This window comes from Mustela erminea, chromosome 8 (genome assembly GCF_009829155.1).
Source record: "Mustela erminea isolate mMusErm1 chromosome 8, mMusErm1.Pri, whole genome shotgun sequence".
Classification (NCBI taxonomy): domain Eukaryota; kingdom Metazoa; phylum Chordata; class Mammalia; order Carnivora; family Mustelidae; genus Mustela; species Mustela erminea.
Genome location: NC_045621.1, coordinates 51,142,329 through 51,165,730, shown reverse-complemented (window position 1 = coordinate 51,165,730; position 23,402 = coordinate 51,142,329).

Here is a 23,402-nt window from a genome sequence, read left to right as displayed (position 1 = left end):
TGAGATGAAGGAAACATAACAAGCTTTCAGAACATCCAAAAGACAGAAACTCAGCCAAAATGACAAGATGGAGGAATTCCCCCCAAAAGAAAGGTCAGGAAGCTATAACAGCTAGGGACCTGCTCCAAGCAGATATAAGCAATATATCTGAACAAGAATTTAGATCAACAGTCATAAGACTACTAGCTGGACTTGAAAACAGCATAGAAGACAACCGAGAAAACCCTGCTGCAAAGATAAAAGATCTAGAAACTAGTCAGACTGAAATAAAAAATGCTATAAACTGAGATACAAAAGAGACTGGATATAATCACAATGGGGCTTGAAGAAGCAGAGGAGAGAATAGGTGATAGAGAAGATAAAATTATGGGGGTGTCTAGGTGGCACAGTCAATTAAGTGTACGTCTCGTGGTTTTGGATCAGGTGGTGATCTCCAAGTTGTGAATTCAAGTCTTGTGTCAGGCTCACCCTGCATGCAGAGTCTGCTTTGGATTCACTCTTCCTCTCCTTCCCCTTCTGCTCCTCCCCCTGCTTACTCATGTTCTCTATCTCTAAAATAAATAAAATATTTTTTAAAAATTAGAAAAAAAAGAAGATAAATTATGGAAAATAATGAACCTGAAAAGAAGAGGGAAAGAAAACTATTAGACCACAAATATAGACTTAGTGATTCCAAAAAGCAAAATGATATCTGTATCATAGTAATCCCAAAAGAAGAAGAGTTCAGGGGAAAGGGGCAGAAAGTTTATGTGAACAGATTACAGATGGGAATTTCTCTAATCAGGGAAAGGAAACAGGCATGGGAACACAAGAGGCACAAAGAACTCCCCTCAAAATCGATAAAAACAGGTGAACAACATGACATACCATAAGTGAAACTTGCAAAATACAAACATAAAGAGAGAATTCTGAAAGTAATAGGGGGAAAAGTCCTTAACCTACAAGAGTAGACACATAAGGCTAGTAACAGAGACCCAAGAGGCCAGAAAGGGCTGGCATGATGTATTCAGAGTGCTAAATGGGGAAAATATGCAGCCAAGAATACTTTATCCAGCAAGACTTTCATTTGGACTAGAGGAGAGATAAAGAGTTTCAAAGACAAATGAAAACTAAAGGAGTTAATGAACACTAAATCAGAACTAAAGGAGGTCTGCAGGAAATATTAAAGGGGACTCTGAGCAGGAAAGAGGGATCAAAAACAACAAAGACTAGAAAAGAACAGAGACAATTTATAGGAACAGCAACTTTACAGGTAATATAATGCCACTAAATTCATATCTGTCAATAATTACTCTGAATGTAAATGGACTAAATGCTCCAATCAAGAAATACAGGGTATTAGAATGGATGAAAAAACAAGACCCACCAACATGCTGCTTACAAGAGGCTCATTTTAGACCTAAAGTCACCTCCAGATAGAATGTGAAGAGGTGGAGAACCATTTATCATGCTAATGGACACATTCTAGGGTATTTACCCAAATAAGTTGAAAGTTTATGTCCACACAAAAACTTTCACAAGAATATTATAGAAACTTTATTAATAATTTGCAAAACTACTGCTTTTCAAAACAACAAAACTATCCTTTAGTAGGTGAATGGATATATAAACTGTGGGACATCCCAGACAATGGAATATTATTCACTGATACAAAGAAATAAGTTATTAAGGCATGAAAAAACATGATGACCCTACATGTATATTGTAAGTGAAAGAAATGAATTGGAAAGGCTATATGATATATGACCAACTTCATGAACTTTCAAAAAATGAAAACTAAAGACTAAAAAGATTAGTTCTTTCTAGGGCATGGGGTAGAGAGGAAAAATAGGTGGCATCTAGGTGATTTTTAGGGCAGTGAAACTACTCTGTATGATAATGAATGGTGCATATAAGACATTATGCATTTGGCAAAATCCAGAGACGTGTGCAAAGAAAATGGTGAATCCTAGTGTAATTATGGACTTTAGTTAATAATAATGTCCATCTGTATTGGTTCATCAATTACAATAAATATCCCACATCAGTGCAAGATGCTAGTAATGCGAAAACTGAGCAGAAGGAGTATATGGGAACTCTATACTTTCTGCCCAGTTTTTTTATAAACTGAAAACTGCTCTAAAAAATAAAGTCTATTAATTAAAAAGTTAAAAGACCACCAGGAAAATACTCATAGTAAAAAGTATTAGAATTATTGTGGTTTTTACAGCAAGAAAAACAGGAAATAGAAAGCCAGAGGAACTCTGGGAGATCTTCAAGTTACAAGGACTTAAAAGGGGCTTCTAATAGGATTTGATTTGAGCTTGATAATTTTAAAGAGGGTCTATGGAGGACTTGGGTCAGTACTGGCTTGAATGTTATCAGAGGCAGAAACAAAAAAAAAAAATTTTTTAAGACTTTATTTATTTCAGATAGAGCCAGAGACCACAAGTGGGGGAGCAGCAGAAGAAGAGGGAGAAGCGGGCTCTGCACTGATTAGAGAGCCCAAGGTGGGACTTGATCCAAGACCCCAGGATCATGACCTGAGTTGAAGAAAGACACTTAATTGACCGAGCCACCAGGGACCCTGGTACTTTTTTTTAAGGAACAATGGGTATCTTCATAATTTTTATCCCAAATAGCAAGGGATTATAGTTTACCTACAGATATCACTAGTAAAGAAATAGTAGTCATGTATAGTAGTCAGAAAAGGGGTCATTTTTGTGGTCATGAAAAGATGTTTCATTTGTCTTCCCAATCAGATTCTGTTTATAGTATCATTCAAAATACTTTCAGATGAAAGGAATATAAAATTTGCATTAAGAGACTTAAATAATAGGGAGATATTATCACTCAAAGCAAGATACATAATTATGAAACTTCTAGGTTTGGTAATGCTGAGGCTCAACAACATGACCCAGATGCTCCTCATCTTTTCATTCTGTAATACTGTGTGTTGGGTTTTCCCTCCCATTTTCTAATCTAGTTTTTAAGTTTTTATTTAAATTCCAGTTAAAATTCAGTGTAATATTAGTTTCAGGTGTATAATATAGTGATTGAACACTTCTGTACGTTACCTGGTGCTCATCTCAAGTACACTCCTTAATCCCCACACCTATTTCACCCATCTCTCCACCTACCTCCCCCTGGGAACCATTGGTTCATTCTCAAAGTCAAGAGTCTGTTTCTTGATTTATTCTTCTCTTCCCCCCTCCTTTGCTCGTTTCCTTTATTTCTTAAATTCCACATGAGTGAAATCATATGGTATTTGTCTTCCTCTCATTTCATTTGACATAATATACTCAATTCCATCCATATCACTGCAAATGGCAGAATTTCATTCTTTTATATGGCTGAGTAATATCCCTGTGTGTGTGTGTGTGTGTGTGTGTGTACACAACATCTTCTTTATCTATTTATCAATCAATGGACACTTGGCTGTTTCCATAATTTGGTTATTGTTGATAATGCTGTTATAAAAGTTGGGGTGCATGTATCCCTTTGAATTGGTATTTTTTTCCTTTGGGTAAATGCCTCATAATGTAATTGCTGGATTATAACATAGTACTATTTTTAACTTCTTGATGAATCTCCATACTGGTTTCAAAGTGGCTGCACAGTTTACATTTCTACCAACAGTGCTAGAGGGTTCTCCTTTCTCCACAGCACCAACACCCATTATTTCTTGTGTTGTTGATTTTAGCCATTCTGACAGGTATAAAGTGATATGTCATTACAGCTTTGATTTGATCTTCCCTGATGATAAGGGATGTTGAATATTGAACAACTTTTCATGGTGTCTGTTAGCCATTTGCATGTCTTTGGAGAAATGTCTATTCATGTCTTTGGCCCATTTCTTAACTGGATTATTCACTTTGGGGGTATTGAGTTTTATAAATTCTTTATATATTTTGGATAACCCTTCGTCAGATGTTATTTTCAAATATGTTCTCCTATTTCCTATGTTGCCTTTTAATTTTGTTGTTTCCTTCACTGTGCAAAAGCTTTTTATTTTGATGTCCCAATAGTTTATTTTTGCTCTTGCTTCCTTTGCCTCCGGAGACATATCTAGAAAGAAGTGGCTACAGCCAATGTCAAAGAAGTTATGGTTTATGTTCTCTAGGATTTTTATGGTTCTAAGTCTCACATTTAGGTCTTTAGTCCACTTTGAATTTATTATTGTGTGTGGTATAATAAAGTGATCCAGTTTCATTCTGCTGCATGTTGCTGTCCAGTTCTCCCAAAACAATATGTTGGAAATACAGTCTTTTTCCATTGGATATTATTTCTTGCTTTGTCAAAGACTCATGTGGGTTCACTTCTGGGTTTTGTATTGTAGTCTACTGATCTATGTGTCTATTTTTGTGCCAGCCGTTTTGGTTATTAGAGCTGTGTAACATAACTTAAAGTCTGCAACTGTGATGCCTCCAGCTTTGCTTTTCTTTTTCTTTCTTTTTTTTTTTTAAGGTTTTATTTATTTGACAGACAGAGATCACAAGTAGGCAGAGAGGCAGGCAGAGAAAGAGGAAGGGAAGCAGGTTTCCTGCTGAGCAGAGAACCCGATGCAAGGCTCGATTCCAGGACCCTGGGATCATGACCTGAGCTGAAGGCAGAGGCCCAACCCACTGAGGCACCCAGGTGCCCCTTTGCTTTTCTTTTTTAAGGTTGCTTTGGCTATTTGGAGTCTTTTGTGGTTCCATACAAACTTTAGGATTGTTTGTGGTGGCTCTGTGAAAAATGCTGTTGTTATTTTCATAGGGATTAAGATAAATGTGTAGATAGCTTTGGGTGGTATAGATATTTTAACAATATTTTTTCTTCCAAGCCATAAACATGGAATATCTTTCCATTTCTTTGTGCCAGTTTAATTTATCTTTAATTTCTTTTTTTAATTAATTTCTTTTCAGTGTAACAGAATTCATTGTTTATGCACCACACCCAGTGCTCCATGCCATATGGGCCCTCCATAATACCCACCACCTGGTTCCCCCAACCTCCCACCCCCTGCCCCTTCAAAACCCTCAGATTGTTTTTCAGAGTCCATAGTCTCTCATGGTTCATCTCCCCTTCCAATTTCCCTCAACTCCCTTCTCCTTTCCATCTCCCAATGTCCTCCGTGTTATTCCTTATGCTCCACAAGTAAATGAAACCATATGATAATTGACTTTCTCTACTTGACTTATTTCACTCAGCATAATCTCCTCCAGTCCCATCTATGTTGATACAAAAGTTGGGTATTCATCGTTTCTGATGGAGGCGTAATACTCCATTATATATATGGACTATATCTTCTTTATCCATTCATCTGTTGAAGGCCATCTTGGTTCTTTCCACAGTTTGGCCACCATGGCCATTGCTGCTATAAACATTGGGGTATACATGGCCCTTCTTTTCACTACATCTGTATCTTTGGGGTAAATACCCAGTAGTGCAATTGCAGGGTCATAGGGAAGCTCTATTTTTAATTTCTTAAGGAATCTCCACACTGTTTTCCAAATTAGCTGCACCAACTTGCATTCCCACCAACAGTATAAGAGGGTTCCTCTTTCTCCACATCCTCTCCAACACACGCTGTTTCCTGTCTTGCTAATTTTGGCCATTCTAACTGGTGTAAGGTGGTATCTTAATGTGGTTTTCATTTGAATCTCCCTGATGGCTAGTGATGATGAACATTTTTTCATGTGTCTGATAGCCATTTGTATGTCTTCATTGGAGAAGTGTCTGTTCATGTCTTCTGCCCATTTTTTGACATGATTATCTATTTTTGTGTGTGTTGAGTTTGAGAAATTCTTTATAGATCCTGGATATCAGCCAAAAGCCTGATATCCCAGATCTATCTTTAATTAGTGTTTATAATTTTCAGAGTACAGGTCTTTCACCTCTTTGGTTAAGTTTATTCCTATGTATCTTATTGCTTTTGGTACAATTATGAATAGAATTGATTCCTTATTTCTCTTTCTGTTGCTTCATTACTAGTGTATAGAAATGCAATAGATTTCTGTACATTGATTTTTCACCCTATGACTTTACTGAATTTATCAGTCCTAGAAGTTTTTTGGTGGATTCTTTCAGGTTTTCTACGTTTTTGTGCCAGCTGCAGATAGTTATGTCACCTGCAAATAGTGAACGTTTTACTACTTCCTTGCCAATTTGGATGTCTTTTATTTCCTTTTCTTCTCTGATTGCTGTGGCTAGGACTTGCAACACTGTGTTAAATAACGGTGAGAGTGGACATCCCTGTTTTGTTCCTGTAGAGGAAAAACTTTCAGTTTTTCCCCATTGAGGATGATATTACCTGTGTGTTTTTCATATATGACCTTTATTATGTTGAAGTATATTCCCTCTAAACTTATTTTGTTCAGGATTTTTATCAACAGTGATGCTGTACTTTGTGAGATGCTTTTTCCGTATCTATTGAAATGATGATTTGTGTCCTTTATTTTTTTAGTGTTGCATATGCATTGATCGATTTGTGCATATTGAACCACCTTGCAGCCCTGGAACAAATCCCACTTGATTGTGGTGAATGATTTTTTTAAATGTCTTATTGGATTTGGTCGCTAATATTTTGTTAAAGATTTTTGCATCTCTGTTCATCAGAGATACTGGCTTCTAGTTCTCTTGGTATCAGGGTAATGCTGACCTCATAGAATGAATTTGGAAGTTTTCCTTCCTTTTCTATTTTTTGGAATAGTTTGAGAAGAATAGGTATTAACTCTTCTTTAAATGTTTGGTAGAATTTGTCTGTGAAGCCATCTGTTCCTGGACTTCTCTGTCTGTTGGGATTTTTTGATTCCTGACTCAATTTCATTGCTGGTTATTGGCCTGTTGAACTTATCTATTTCTTCCTGTTTCAGTTTTGGTGATTTATATGTTTCTAGGAATTTATCAATTTCACTAGGTTGTCCAATGTGTTGGTACATTTTTTTTCATAATAGTCTCTTAAAATTATTTATGTTTTTGTAGTGGGCATTGGTTGTTATGTCTCCACTCTCATTTGTAGCTTTACTTATTTGGGTTTTTTCTCTTTTTGGTAAGTCTGGCTAGAGGTTTATCAAGTATGTTGGTTTCTATCATTTGGCTTATCCCCTTGTGATCACAAGATGACTGTGTGCACCTTCAATATTATATCCCCACATGACACTCAGAGACTTTAAAACAAGATTGCACTTCTTCCTTTGTTACTTTTTAAGACAGAATAACTTTCCAGAAATTCTTTTTCCCATATGCATTTTCCTCTGTTTGTAATACTGTTCCTTAATCTGATTTATCATTATAGGTATCACTGCCTAAGTTCCCTACGTCTGGCACTAAGTCCAGGAAATATTCTGAATTCAGACCAGGAGTCAACAAACATTTTCTGTAGATAGCTAAATGGTACATAGTTTAGTTTTGCAGGCCACGTGGAATCTCTATTGCATAACCATGTGTTTTGATTTTGTTCACAACTCTTTAAAATTGTAAAAAAACTGTCTTAGCTGGAGGTCTGTGCAAAAACTGGCTTTCAATAATAATGATGCCAAGCTATACAATATTTCACGTTTTAAATCATGAATACAATTCAATTCAATAAATATTTATTGGGCACTTCTTTTCTGCCAGACATGGAAAATACAACCATGTAAAGTGAGGCAGGTTCATATTCACACTATAGGTATTGAACAGAGAAAAAAATTACAGAATCAGAGGAAATCACTGAATATAGTGAATACTTAGATTCTAGAGGATCCCTTCTGAAAAGAATAGAACATCCAGGAGTCTTATTTTTAAAGCCCATATTCAGAAAAATGTATTTTACATTTCTCTATTGAATTGAAAGGAATTTCAATTACTATGTGGTCCTTGGTTATCTTCATGTACAAGACAAGGAATTATGTGCTCCTATTACAAAGCATTTATCTTTATGCTAGCATCTTCCTCTTTTCACTTTTCAGCTTCTGTGTGTCCCATGAATAAGTTTATATTTCTCTCTTTTGAGTGAGTTGGCAGAATTCCCACATCTGCACTGGGGACCAATTCCCTATGTGGGAATTTGGAAACTGGTAATTATACTGGGGCAGCTGGGATAGTATCTCTATGGCATACCTCTTAGGAGGATATATGGCTCATACTCTTGAAAAATGTTTTCCCTTTGGAACATGCTTTTCAATTTGCAAAATGGAAAGAGTACCTATAAACTAGTAAGAAGTTTATAAGTAAAAAGGAAGGATTGATGATGTACTAATTGATTTTGGACAACAAACAATTCCAAAATTTCAGTGGGTGGCTTCTATTAACTTTCACTTAGTTTCCCTCATGTAGCATGTACTCTGCAGGGAGGCTGTGGCTGCACTTGAACTGATCAGCTCTCCAAAACCGTCCCATTTTGGAACCCATTCTGGGGACATTTTGTTTTCATAGCAGAGGCATGAGAAAAGGATAAAATGAATCAAGCAATCATATTTAAAGACTTTCTATTACTCTTTTTAGCCAAGAAGGGTGTTAGAAAAAGAACTTCCCAGACCATAGAGCCAAAATCCACGGAGAACAGTGAATCCATGGGAAAAATAGACCCAGTGAAAGATCATTGCCCCACTCCAGTGGAAGGGCCTTTCACAGTGTTTTCCCAAATTTCAGAACTGCTGGGACCATGTGACCTCTCTGGGCTTCAGATTCTCCAGGGTGAAGAAGTTTCTCAGCCTTCTTCCTCAGGTGGAAATAAAAGTTGGAGGATCAAGGGTTTCCTAATACCTTGAAGAGTCACACTGTCCTTGTTCTAGGCTTGTCTTACTTTTGCCAATACAAATTTCTCAAAAACAGTATTACTTAAAATTCAGTTTTATTACCATCAGTGCCATAAGCAATCAGTAGCCCCACAATGCCTTGTGAAAGTAGCTCTTTCTCCTGACTTAATTTCAGTTCTTTGAAACTATCAGATTTTTGTGGGATTATGCCCTTCTCTTTATCACATTTTGTCCAATGGAAAGAACATCTGAATCCATTCAGAAATCTTAATGTGGAATGCAGTACTATCATGTTTAGTACTTACCCTGAGACTGCAGACAAAAGATTTCCTAATTTTATGTTCTGATGATTGGAATTGAGAAATTGCTCCTTTTTCCAATTTTGCAAGTTACAGAATTGCTGTGATCTCTATTTCCTTTCATCTCTACTGTCAGACGGCGCCAATTCTTTTCTGATCTCAGCCTTCCCAAATGCACCTAATAACAACCAGCTCATCCTAGTAATGGACTGCTTTGAAACCTTTTGCCCAAGGCCATGACCCTTTATTATATATCAACTGCCTTCCAAACGGTCTTAAACAAAAATGTTACAAAATATCTTGCCACCATACAACACTTTTCCAGTTTCCAATAATCGTTTCTCTTCCTCCTGGTGTCCAAAAAAATCTTTGTCACATATATTTGGCATTTTTGTTACAGCAGCCCACAAGATTTAATAGCAATTTCTCAATTGGACATTTTTGCTGCCGTAACAAATAACCCCATAGCTCAGTAGATTACCTCAGAAAGCGTTTTATTTCTCTCCCATTACATGCAAACTGTGGTATGGCTATGACTGCTGTGTCAGTGTTCAACAGTACTTGGCTCTGCTGTGACTCTTCTTTCTCATTCTTGGACTCAGTGTGGAGGTGCCGTCTCTGGGAAACGCTGTTCTTATGGCAGAGAGCAAAAGCAGGAACTTGTGATGAATTATGATATCTCTTTTAAAGTGTGCACCACATTTGCTCATATCCATTGATAAAAATAAAAGGATAGGGAAGAATCTCCCACCAGCAGGAGGCACCAGGTCACAGGGAATGGGTAGAGAGGAAAGGGAGGGAGGAAGTATACCAGCAATACAGGTTAAGACACATGCTGTACAACAGGAGGCTCCTTCTGAGATTACATTTCATGAATGAGTTATTCCTTGGATCACAATAAAAGCCCTTGAATAAGAAAGAAAGAATCATAGTTAAGTCCTTACATCTTTTCATTTAACTTTGGAATCCTTGGGGATAATGTGTTCAAATAATCAACAAAGAGTCTGAAATAAGTTAGGTATCTCAATTCCTTTTTCCACTCTCCTAACCAACTTCCTCACCCGACTTTTCTATCCTGTCTTCTTTAAAGGAGGTAGAAGCACTTTCATGATTAAAGCAGAAATTTTGGGACCTATGATAGGAAAGAGCATTTCTAAATGACTTCTACATAATTTTGGCAGCTGTTATATTTAAGCCAATCTGTTTATTGGCTCCTTGGAGTGTACCTAAAATGTTCTTATAATTTCTTACTTATAAACAAATATCTGGCTTACTGGTTCCTAAATAAGAATTATATCATAAAAATATTTTAAAAAGCAAGCAGGAAATTAATTTTTGCTGATATATAAAATTTTATCTCTGGTCTTTAAATCATCTCTTATATTTACCTTGTCCTAGAAATTCAAATGTTTCTCATTTATAGGATTTCTCCAAGTTAAAGAATATTTAAAAAAAAAAAAGATTTTATTTATTTATTTAACAGACAGAGATCACAAGTAGTCAGAGAGGCAGGCAGGGAGAGAGAGGAGGAAGGGAGCAGAGAGCCCAACATGGGGCTTGATCCCAGGACCCTGGGATCATGGCCTGAGCCAAAGGCAGAGGCTTTAACCCACTGAGCCACCCAGGCACCCTGTTAAAGAACATTTTAAATAAACTGAAGTATATTATTCTTTACCTCAGTGATATATTTCCATGTTAATTACATTATACTTAGTCCTATTCTTCTTGTATAATTATGCCATTTTATTTTATTTTAAAAACCTAGAAAATATTTGCTATTTTTTGGAAGGAACCTGCTCAGGCTGTTATTGTTAGAATAAAGGCAGTGTCCTCTTTTGTAGCAGAATGAACTACTTTTCATTTGTCCTTGGAAAGCACATTTGTACGCTGAAGCATTTATAAAGACTTGAAAAGATTTGATGCCAACTGCTGTAGTAAAGCAAACTCCACCAAAACTACAATTTTATACTCCAAGAAGCTAATGGGTCTTTAATAAAACACATTTCCTGTTGAGATAAGTAGAGCTAAGTATTCTTATTCTACAGATGAGGGAAAGAAAGGTTGAGGAAGAGTATAAAGTAATTTGTCCAATGTCAAAGGAGTCAGAAGCAGATCTTGGAATGGGCCCCTACTAGGTTACAGTGAGGAAGAGAATTATAGAAATTACAAACCACTCCCTCATATTGCAGCATTTCTCTGCAAGAACAGCCTTTGTCATAGGAACCTATTTCAATGGGGAAAGCAATTTTAAGTAGCTGAGCATTAAAATTAATAAAGAATAATCACATTACCCACATCATTTCAATGCATATATTAAACATAAAAACTAGAAACTTTATATTATCACAGAACTTACAGGACTTCCCTAAGCTCTTCTATTCTCAACAGGGGTGGCCACATCATTCCTTCATTCACCATGAAGTCATTCTTAGTCCAGACTACATCTGTATTAGTTATATACATATAGTATTAGCTATATATATATGTGTGTGTGTGTGTGTATTTAAACATTTTTATTGTTATTTTTCTGTCTTTTAATGTAATTTTAATATTGGGGATAAAGATAAAAGCAGAATGTAGTTTGCTACAAGGTAATAGTGGAAAATTGTGAAGGATGAGACCTTCAGGAATTACCTATTAAAGACAGAACTTTCATTCATAGGAACTTTTTTATTTTGTGAAAAATTCTGGGCACACATAATAAATAATGAATATGATTATCAGCAGGGTGATACATGACACTGCGCTTGCATTTTCCTGAGATATTTGAACTCCTTTTCTAGGAAAATTGATAGAATGTCCATTTCCATGTCTATTATGTGTACCTTTGGCACCAATAATCATAGTACCTTGATCCTCTGGCTAGACCATAAATTAAATGCACAAATCATGTTTGCTTCACCTCAACCTTGAGATGGCATGCACACTCACTTTCTAAAGAAATGCCATAAAATGTGCTTTTGTGACTATTTTAGTATTTCAGGATTCAAGCAACTACTTTAGCAGATCTCAGGAATGTCTTAAAATATGACCTTATTCTTACCTCTTGGGTATAAATTTATATGACTCACTTCCCTGTCAAAATCACTTAAAATCTTTGTAAGTAATTCCTTTTGATTTCTGTGAAATTTAAATCATGTATTTTACACTTAATATGAATTAAAATCTACAGTGTGTTCATGGAGGTTGAGAACAGAACTATAAAATAGTATTTATTTGTAATTAACACACTAGGACTTACATATTCATGAAATGCTGTTCTTCACAGTTGTCCTCTTGAACACTTTAAGTGAATTCCAATGATGTTACCTATTTCAAAATACCACAAATATCAGTATAAATATTCACCGGTGTTGGGCTTCCTTTGTAATTTTACCTTAATTTTAATAAAAAATATTACAATCCAATGTCATTCATATTTTGCCAGACTAACTTCTATTTCCAAAAATTAAAATTACCTTGCACATTTCACTCTATTGCCATCTAAAATCAAAGTGTTCAAGGATTGACAGTGATTCCAAAATGGAAATTCAAAAAATATTCTGAGAACATAGCAATATAATTAGTATAAAAGTAAGTAGAAATAAAGTCCCAAGACTTCCTTGGCACATTAGTCACCATTCAAGTCCTGGTGCCTGTGCTTCTGCTTCAGGTAGGAAGATGACCCCTGACTCAAGTCATCAAACTCCATTTTGCTAGAGGACTCAAAACTACTTTCCCCAATACTCTGGAGAAACCCACATTCTCCTATTCTTTTCATTAAATGATACTTACAATGGAGATAATCATTTTAATAATAATTACAATGTACATTTTTAATAAGCCAGATACTTTCTAAATGGAATATTTTCTTTAATTAACTTCATAATAATCTAATTTGATTCTCAAAACAATCCTAAAAAATAGATATTGTATGAGTTACATATTAAATATGTTACATATTAAATATAAATATTATATAAATATATTTATATTTATATAAATATAAATATAATGCCTTCAAAGATGAGATGGGACCTCACTCAAATACTGTTATTAATTTGGCATTGGTTATCTGTTGAGTGACCCTAGACAATGAGTATTTACATTTATAATTCACTGTCAAAGAATAATCATCCCTTCATCCACCCTTCTCTCCCTCTCGAAGCTACTCAGATAATTCCTGGAATTCCTTCAATGACTTAACCATTTTTCAGTTTGGAAAATGCTTGGTTAAAGGCTTTGCTTATTTCAAGATTTCATATTTTTTTAATAAAATATGGGGGGTTAAAGTCCTAAGAAGATAATAGTATGTATATTTTTCTGAATTAATTTGATCTGAAATCTGTCTCCCTCAGAATATTTTAGGCTTAGTATTCAAAGGGAAAGACTTTCCCATCTAATCTAAAGCCTAGTAAATCCAGTGCCACCCAATACATGGCATTACATCCAACAGAAAGACAAATCTAAACTTAATATTCAGAAAGTAATGCACATCTTTATGGAGCTCCCCAAAATAGATAGCACAGGGATAATGGCATTGAATTTACATACAGCACAGCTTCTATAAACCCTCCACACCCTATTTGTATACTCTGCCAAATCCTCACACTCTCTACTCAAAAATCTATGGTTTTCTTGCCTTTAAAATGCTGTAGAAAAATTTCAAATCTGCACTGATTACAATTCCTTCTTCTTCTGTTTCTCCTTCCTGTCAGCTTCCAAGTTAATTCTTTCCATAAGTATCTCCCTCTCTGTAACAGAATACTTTTAACTGCAGGTAAACAAATACAGAGTCAAAGAAAAGTCACACAGATAATAAGAAACGTATCTTCCTCCACAAGAAAAACAGAGACAAGGTGAATTCGGGGCAGTTGCATAGCAGTTCAACAACGTGAAGCCTTTAGTTTGGTTGGTCTGCCATTTTTGTTTCTTTTTCTGGCAATAGGATGATTGCAACAACTCAAAATATCACATCCTTTAAACAATTTCTTTTTTTCTTTTAGTTTATTTATTTGACAGACAGCGATCACAAGTAGGCAGAGAGGCAGGCAGAGAGAGAGGGAGAAGCAGGCTCCCTGCTGAGCAGAGAGCCCCCCCCCCATGCCAGGGTCGATCCCAGGACCCTGAGATCATGACCTGAGCCAAGGCAGAGGCTTTAACCCACTGAGCCACCCAGTGCCCCAAAATATCACATTCTAATCATAAGGCACCCAAAGCAGGAAAAGAAAGACCCTTACTCATGGTCCTTTTCAAGAATGAAGAACGTTTTCTCAGAATTGCCAACCAATATTCTAATGTCTCATTACTTAGCATTTTGTTGTGTGCCTGTGCCATAGATCAATCTCAGGCAAGAAGAACCATGATTAGCTGATCTAACCAAGACTCCAATCATGAGGTTGAAGAAGAGCCCAGGAAGTATCTGAGAAAATGTTGATTTGTTTAGAACGAAGAGGCATAATTTTGAGTAGAAAACCAACAATAGCTATTACCTGCCCTTTCTATTTATCTTCTCTCTCTTCCTGTATATATACCATTATTCTCATTCGGCCCTACAAAAGACCCAGTAAGCAAACATAACCATCTATAAAAAGACAAGGAGAGATAAAATTACAAATAGCTATACTTCAAGTATTCTATGCCACATAGGTATTTGATGCCATATACATCATTGAAAATATTAATGTAAAAAGATTAGGTTGTTTCTGCCATTTTTTCTTTTATCAAAAATTGTTCATATTATCATGGAAATGAACAGATGCTTTCACAATCATTTTTATTGACTGAATGACTGAATGGCAATTGATTTTGTGACTACCAGAATTATTAACCATTTGTATATTTTTGAGTGTTCTTTGCCTATTTTCATTTTTTTCCCTCAATGTTCTTATTTGTATTGCGTTTCATTTTTAGTATTTTTAAAATTTTTAATTGAATTATAATTGATATATAGTAAATTAGTTTCAGGTGGGCAACAGTGATTCAACAGTGATTCAATTATAATTCAATAATTATATATACTATGAAATGTTTACCATGATAAATGTACTACATTGACTATATTCCCTATGCTGTACTATTTGTTTTCTTATTGATGCAAGACCTCTAATGTACTATGAATATTAATTCTTATCATATATATTGCAACTATTTTCTCAGTGGACTTTTGATTTTTGTTATGTTTGTATTTTTTCACATAGAAAGGATTGTAATTTTCAGGTAGTCAAATCCATCAAGTTTTTTGTGTAGACCCAGTCTTCTATGTTACTCTTAAAATGCGCTCTACATCCTAGATTTATATACAGTTTCTTTGCCTATGCTTTTTACTCAAGGCATACATTAAACGCTCTGCCCCTGGAGCTGGTTTGCCCAGGTTCAAATCTCGGTCAGCTACATTTTAGGTATGATACTTTGTGCAATCCAGTCATGTATTAAGTCAAAAAGAAGTTAATCACTTAAAACCCACAATATTTGGCTATTCTTCTGGTATTCTTATTAAATATTTTATAGGTGAAGTTTGAATTGTTTTGGATTTAATTTGGTACATAGTACAACTTAGTGAGTTAATTTTATATTTTTAATGGTTAACCAGTTGCCTGAAAAACCACTTAATTAAAATAATTCTTTTTCTGATTTGAAATTTGACCTTTATCATAACTACATTCTTTATCTGATATATATATTTCTGGGTTATTTTGTCACATTCCCTCGTTTTTCCGGTATTTTTTATTTTAATACCATGCTTCTTGGTACCTAAAAATTCTTGAGTCTCAGTGCGAACTATAATCTCTTGTAAATTTCCTTTTCCTCTTTTTCTCATTGGAAAGGTTTGTTCTGACATCAACCTTTTTTAAATTTTGATAATACAATTCATACTTTCTTGTTGGTATCTCTCTAGTTTGTCTTTGTTTTCACTTTAGTTTACTTTTCATATGTCTGAAACACTTTATTTAGCTACATTTATTATACACAGACTGGTACTGGGGTTTAGTTTTTGACCCAATCTATTTGCAAATACTAAAACATTTTCTTTTATGTCATGTTTTGTGCTTCTCATCTTTTATTTTCTTTCCCTTAATAACTAAAGTTGTTTTTTTTTTTCCTCTGAGTGTATTTGCATGTGTACGTTTAGTATGATACTTTGGATGGTTTCGCATCTGGTTATAGTTCAACTAGCCATTTTTTTTTTTTAAGATTTTATTTATTTATTTGACAGACAGAGATCACAAGTAGGCAGAGAGGCAGGCAGAGAGAGAGGAGGAAGCAGGCTTCTGGCTGAGCAGAGAGCCCGATGCGGGGCTCGATCCCAGGACCCTGAGATCATGACCTGAGCTGAAGGCGAGGCTTTAACCCACTGAGCCAGCCAGGCGCCCCTAACTAGCCATTTTTTAAAAAAGGATCTTATTTATTTATCTGACAGAGAGAGACACAGCGAGAGAGGGAATACAAGCAGGGGGAGTGGGAGAGGGAGAAGCAGGCTTTCCCGCCGAGGAGGGAACCTGACATTGGGGCTCGATCCCAAGGCCCTGGGACCGTGACCTGAGCCGAAGGCGGAGGCTCAACCCACTGAGCCACCCAGGCTCCCCTCAACTAGTCATTTTGCTAAATTTATATAATATGCTTAAAATATTATTTATTTATTTACCAACTTTGGTAATATTAACAACTTTCACTACAGATAATGAGATAAGAGCATATTCTCTGGGACTTTCACCCCAGTCCCCGCACGCAACAGCAGACAGCAGACCAGAGGTTTGGCTGTGTTCCCAAACTAGAACAGAACAGCTTTCAAAGTGCAGGTAGTATGTCTGATTATTAGTTAAATCATCACCTCCTTCACCTAGCACTTCTCCCTACTGAGGAAAAGTGACCTGAGACCCAGAAATTAGCATAATTAGTATGGTTTAAAGAACATTTTATTTCATCTGTAATTACCTCTGGGGTTCTCAGATTTATATATATATATATTAAACATATATGTATAAATATATTTATATATATACATAAATTCCTAACCTTATATGTTGTGCTTCTGACCATTTTCTCTCCTTCCCCATCTCTCTTTTATTTGTTTTTGTTTTTTTGTTGGCAATAAACCTAAGTTCTTATGAAAAGAAAAATAGGGGCATCTGGGTGGCTCAGATGGTTGGGCATCTGCCTTCAGCTCAGGTCATAATCTCTAGGTCCTGGGATTGAGCCCCATGTCAGGCTCCCAGCTCACCAGGAAGTCTGCTTCTCCCTCTTCCTCACCTCTCCCCCTTGCTTGTGCTCTCTCTGTTTTTCTCTCTCTCTCAAATGAATGAATAAAATCTTTTTGTAAAAAAATACCTCTGGGATTCTCAGATTTATATATATAAATTACAAAATTTATATGTATAAATTCTTTTTTTTTTAAGATTTTATTTATTAATTTGACAGACAGAGATCACAAGTAGGCAGAGAGGCAGGCAGAGAGAGAGAGGAGGAAGCAGGTTCCCTGCTGAGCAGAGAGCCCGATGCGGGGCTCCATCCCAGGACTCTGGGATCATGACCTGAGCCGAAGGCAGAGGCTTTAACCCACTGAGCCACCCAGGCGCCCCTATATATATAAATTCTTAACCTTATGTGTTGTGCTTGACCATTTTCTCTCCTTCCCTATCTCTCTTTTTTGTTGTTTTCTTTTTTGGTTGGCAAAAAACTTAAGTTCTTGTGAAAAAAAAGTATATGTGTGTGTGTGTGTGTATGTTTTTATACATGTGTATGTGTGTGTGATTACCTCTGGGATTCTCAGATTTTATATACATACATATGTATCATATATATACCTATATATTATATATACCTTCATATTTTAAGCACTAAATTAACCATCTTTAAATTCCTTCATTCTTATCACACAATTATTGTTATAAAGCATAAAACACTATCATTGTGAAGGATACACAGGTACCATTTTAGAATTTCAGAAGCAATTAAACCAAGGATGTGTGTAAATGTGTTTTTAAAAGGAAAATTAAGAAAATATTTTCCTTCAATCATTTACCTGTTTTGAAATCACCACCTAATGTTCTTTCTTTCTCAATCTGCTTTCAATACAGCCTGCCACCATGGGTGGGATATAGGAGAGAAAAGCTGTGGGATGTAAAAAATAACACTTGTCCTAAGAACTTTTATTAAGCCCTCAGAGAAATGAAACATCTTTAAATAGGTTACACACCAGATACAAGCTTAAATACAGTTTGTTAGAAGATACTTAAAATGTGATTCATCTTCTATTAATCTCTTAACCTCCTCTGCAGCATATTGTCACCAAACAGGGAACAATCTAGAAGGCTTTCAGAATCTGACACTTCTGCTGTAAACATTTCAGATTAAAGTCCCTGATGCTTGTTGAAGAAAGTCCTTAATTCTCCCAGTGGCCACGTCTCCCCTTCAAGAACAGAAAGTTGATGGTGGGCTACTGAAGGAAAATATTTTTAAAGGAGAAAAAAAAAATGTTGGATACAAAGAAAAGAAAGTTTTAGGGAATCTAGGTAAATATATGTGGCTAATCCTTTAAATAACAGATATGTTTTAAAGTACCTAATTTTGTTGTTTGCTCTAGTGAAGTTCTTAGTACCTTATTTTTAAACATGAATGTATACGTATATGAGTTGAAAAAAAATCTGTTTTCGCCTAATTAAAATTAGATAATAGCATCATCCCCTTTCAGGTGAGTGTTCATGACTTTTTCTGGAAGACCTTTGTATGTGCATTTGTTTCATATGCATGTTTTCTCACTCTGCAAAATCATTTTCTAAATTATAATGAAAATTTCTAAGAAAATTTCCAAGAAAATTTAGGGATATGTCTAAGAACTATGGAGACCATAGCTACAAAAGTTACAAATAACTATTTGACAGTTTTATTAATAGCAAATAGCACCACCTTTTCCTACTAAAAATACCTTATAGCTCAGTTTGTTCAATTAAAAAGAGCAAAGAGAAAACAGAGCCTTGCATATTTCAAAGAAAATATATACTTTCATTCAACTTAGGCTCTGGGTCTAGCTTTGTACTTCCTAGGAAAATATGTGCTTTTAAAAATTTATGTAACATTTATCATATATTATTTCAATTGAAATGAAAGATAATGATAATTTTATAAGTCTTCCTTTGGTGTGCTAAGAGTTACAATTATAAAAGGTACTTAATTGGATACTTCCTTGCCTTTAGTTATACTTGAACATTTGTAGTACATTTTTTATTATTGGCTTAAACCTCAGAATAATTCATTTAATATGAATTTTCTCTGATAACATATATAGAAAACAAGACTCTACATACCATGAAGGAAGTCTGCCTTACTGTCTGTCCGACATTATTTTTTATTCATCATTGTTTCCCCAGGTCCTAGAATTTTTGTGTGTGTGCAGAAGTCACCAATAAATATTACTCAATGATGAAGGAATGAAGGAATGGAGTCACCCTTACATTTACTCTAAAGAGCTTGCCTAACCTTTGATGTCACATACCGAGTAAGTATAGGACACCTCCCATATGTTAATTCTGAGAATCTAATGGCAAAGAAGTTACAGTGACTTTTTGGAACATAGGATCTTAGTGGATGAAAATGTGACAAGCAACCCCAATAACAGCTCATACAGAGATAGTACTGAGTGCTACAAGGGCCTCCGGAGAGGTACCTCACACATGCGGGTAAGAGAAAATGGATATATACTGAAATTTGAAGCATAAGTAGGTATTACTCAGGCAAAGAGAGATGGAGAATAGAAATTGTTGATGGAGGGCATGGAGATAGAACACAGGCAAAAGAATCAGGCAAAAGAAACTGTGTGAAAAAAATCCAGAGAAAGACACCACACAGAATTTTTTGAGAACTGTAAGAAGCTCAGTAAGTCTGAAGAACAGAAATTGAGGAGGACAGAAGTGAGAAGAGAGACAGCATAGGAAAGCTGGGGCACATTCCCTACTTCAGGAAAAAACAGAAGACTTGACTCTGGGGCATGTGGCCAAGTCATGTCATTTTATTGACCACTAAACCAGGTTTCACAATGGGAAACTCACTCAGTACATTCAGCTTGTCCTGAGAGTTGAAGGTTAGCTCTTCTTGGTCTCCAAAATATTGAGTTACATTAGAGTGTATTGGCTGATGTTACAAAATCCTCTTGAAGCTTGTGCTTCTAATAATCAGAAATAACTTCTAGAAACAATACCATCGACATACTTCCAAGGCTTCAGCTGTATGCATGCAGAGCAATATATATACTTGATATATATTCTGGTTACCCAGCCCTGCTTTGGATCTAATGGGTGCTCACTGTTCTTGCACGAAGCTCCCTCACTATTATTACCTTCTCCAGATGGATATTTGAGTATAAATATGGGAGTGGGGACGGGGCTGAATATTGCCTTATTTAGAACTTGGCCTTCTGGGGCGCCTGGGTGGCTCAGTGGGTTGAGCCTCTGCCTTCAGCTCAGGTCATGGTCTCAGGGTCCTGGGATCGAACCCCGCATCGGACTCTCTGCTCGGCAGGGAGCCTGCTTCCCTTCCTCTCTCTCTCTCTCTCTCTCTCTCTGCCTGCCTCTCTGCCTACTTGTGATCTCTGTCTGTCAAATAAATAAATAAAATCTTAAAAAAAAAAAAAAAAGAACTTGGCCTTCTGGCTTCTTCCTCACTATTGCTTTAATTATGAGTGCCCTCACTTTATCCCCAAACCCTCTCAGGCCAGAATTCACGAAGTCCATGTATATAAGGGCACTGCATGAAATCTCAGCATTAATGCAAATTTGGCTCCCTCTTCTCCTCTGAGCTTAATCTTTCAAAGTGGTTTGATTTAATTCTTCAAACGTAGCAATAATCTTTGCTTACCTTATCTTCAAAACTCTGACAACCTCTCTTTGAGATAGTTTTGCTTAAATATGTGGAAAAAAGCCAGTTTATTTTTATATAGCAGTAGAAGCAAGGACAAGAAATGAAAAATCATTTTTTTTTTTTAACTCTGGGTAAAAGTTAGGTCTGACACGCATTCACCCACACTGCTAAAATGAAGACAAGAAATGACAAGTGGCTCCAGGGGAATTGATTTTAGACTGTTTAAATCTGGATCAGTCAAGGGAAAAAGTTCTACTAAAAAACTTCCATCAGATATGCCATGGTCTCTCAAAGAACGTCCTTATATTTAAGAAGTTAAAAAAAATTATTTTTTTTTTCCTGAGGGCTAATAGCTCACTGCAGTATGTTGAAACAGTTTGTGCTAATAAAGTAAACAAGATAATTTTAGGAGTAGGTATGATGGTCTTAGATAACTGAAAAGCCTCTATTCATAAAGCCAGATGAGCTTGCTTAGCAAGACTTTAATTTTGGTTTGGAGTCAATCAAGAAGTGATTACCAGCTCTGTGTAAAAGAGCCTATCTATTTCTGCTACCTAAGAGTAAAAGGAATGCGATTTAGACTGAGCAGAATAGAAGGTGGCCAGAAAGCTATTTGGAATTTCAGGAATGGAGTAAAATGGACTGAACACATCAAGTTTTTCTTTTCCTGTGCCTTAAAACACCCAGGTTGGATAGAAAGAGTCAGAAAGTTGTAGTAGAAATCACACTGGACAGAAAGAATATCAGGAGACCTGACTTCTAGTCTTGACTTGGATTCTAATTGCATGATCCTAAGAAAGTCACTTAACTTACCTGGGCCCTATAGTCATCACCCATAAAAATGAATAATTGAACTAGATAGTCTCTGAGTTCTGGTCCATGAACTTCAAGAAAATAAAAACTAGATGTTTCTACTTTACCTCAGTAATGAGCCTGGTATACAGTAGATATCTAATAAATGTTCCTTGTATGAATAGAAAAACTATTAAATTTTTCTTAATAGAAAAACATCATATTTATACATATATATCATTAGCAGTTAAAATAATTTATAAAAGAAATACCTTGATTAAAAAATAAGTTATATAACTGAGGGAAACAAACATAATTTGAAATATTAAGCTTAATAGAACTAGATAGCACTTTGGCATAGTCTCCAACTAATAAATATGACCAATATTTTCTTAGACTTGTCTGGATATCAGTTAAAGTAGTTATCTTGTTCAGGAGGTGATATTTCTTTCTGCTGAGATTTTAATGATAAAAATGTGCAAAGCCACATAACTGAAGGATGAAACCAAATCATTTGGTGGCAGTGAAATCTAATCGCAATTCTTTTCTTCTGAAAGTCCCATCAGAATACGAAAGAAAGGCAGGGATTGGTAAAAACAATATTTGCATAAAATTTCTACATGCCTATCATAACCTTGCCATTTATGTCTCACAAACTTTCAAAGAGATAGGGTATGTGTGCTAAGTCATACTTCATAAAACCAAAGGGCTCTGGAGATAGGGTGATGTTCCTGGAGGCAGTCAGAACACAAGTTGGCAGGTAGAGACAATGACAGAAGGAAAGGGAAAACCTTTGGAAATAATACAGCTTCTCCAACTGCTTTCTCTGGTTAATAGTATCTTGACTTCTGTCCATCCTTACATTGTAAATAACTCCTTTGATGCGTAAGGTGATCAAACATTTATTTACCAATAAAAGAGATAATTAAAGATAAACATCAAAGGTATCTGTGAGGAAGGAGAAAATCTCCTAACAAAGACATAACAGATAATGATGCATACACAGATGATTTCCTTTAAATTTTCCTATACTCAGAGTTTTAAATATGGGTTTACAAGTTGAAGCAGAACTCTATAAACAACAGGGGGACTTTCTTGAGACCTAAGCCGGAGACTACATGCAGTTTTACCTTCTCTACATCAGATATAATCTCACCTCAAGCTTTTGTTTTTAAAATTTGAAAACAGCCTAAGGGGGAATTTGGTTTGTAACGATTCAATAAAATATAATAGGAGACATAGTTTTCTCTTTCCTCATAAGGAAAGTTAAAGAGTAAATATTTTTATAGTAAAACCTACAGTAACTTTTACCAAAAGAGGCTGAAAATGAAAGAAACACTGAGCATTTTTAGTCCCTAGTCATGAATTCCAACATAGAAAGAATGGGGTTATTATCACCTTAAGTCAAATCACTGTTTACTTTCTAAACACATTATATATGTGTTTACAAACATATGGTGACATCTGGGTATCCATTCCAGAATAGATCTAATTCAATTAGAATTATTCCTGATGTAGGCTGTCTATATAAGGCTGCTCTAATTCATAAACTCCTCAAGATCCCAGCTTTTTCTTCTTGCTTCTAGGTCATGAGAGACTGCCACTCCCAAGTTTACCCAATATTCCAAAATGGCTTCTTTTGCTCTAGTCATTTCATCTGTGTGGAATGAAAAGGGAAGGATATGACCCTTCCTAGAATACTTCCCAGTACTTAGAAATGTGTCTTATGTGGCACTGGCCAAAACTTAACTGTATGATTATATCTGATGGCAAAGAG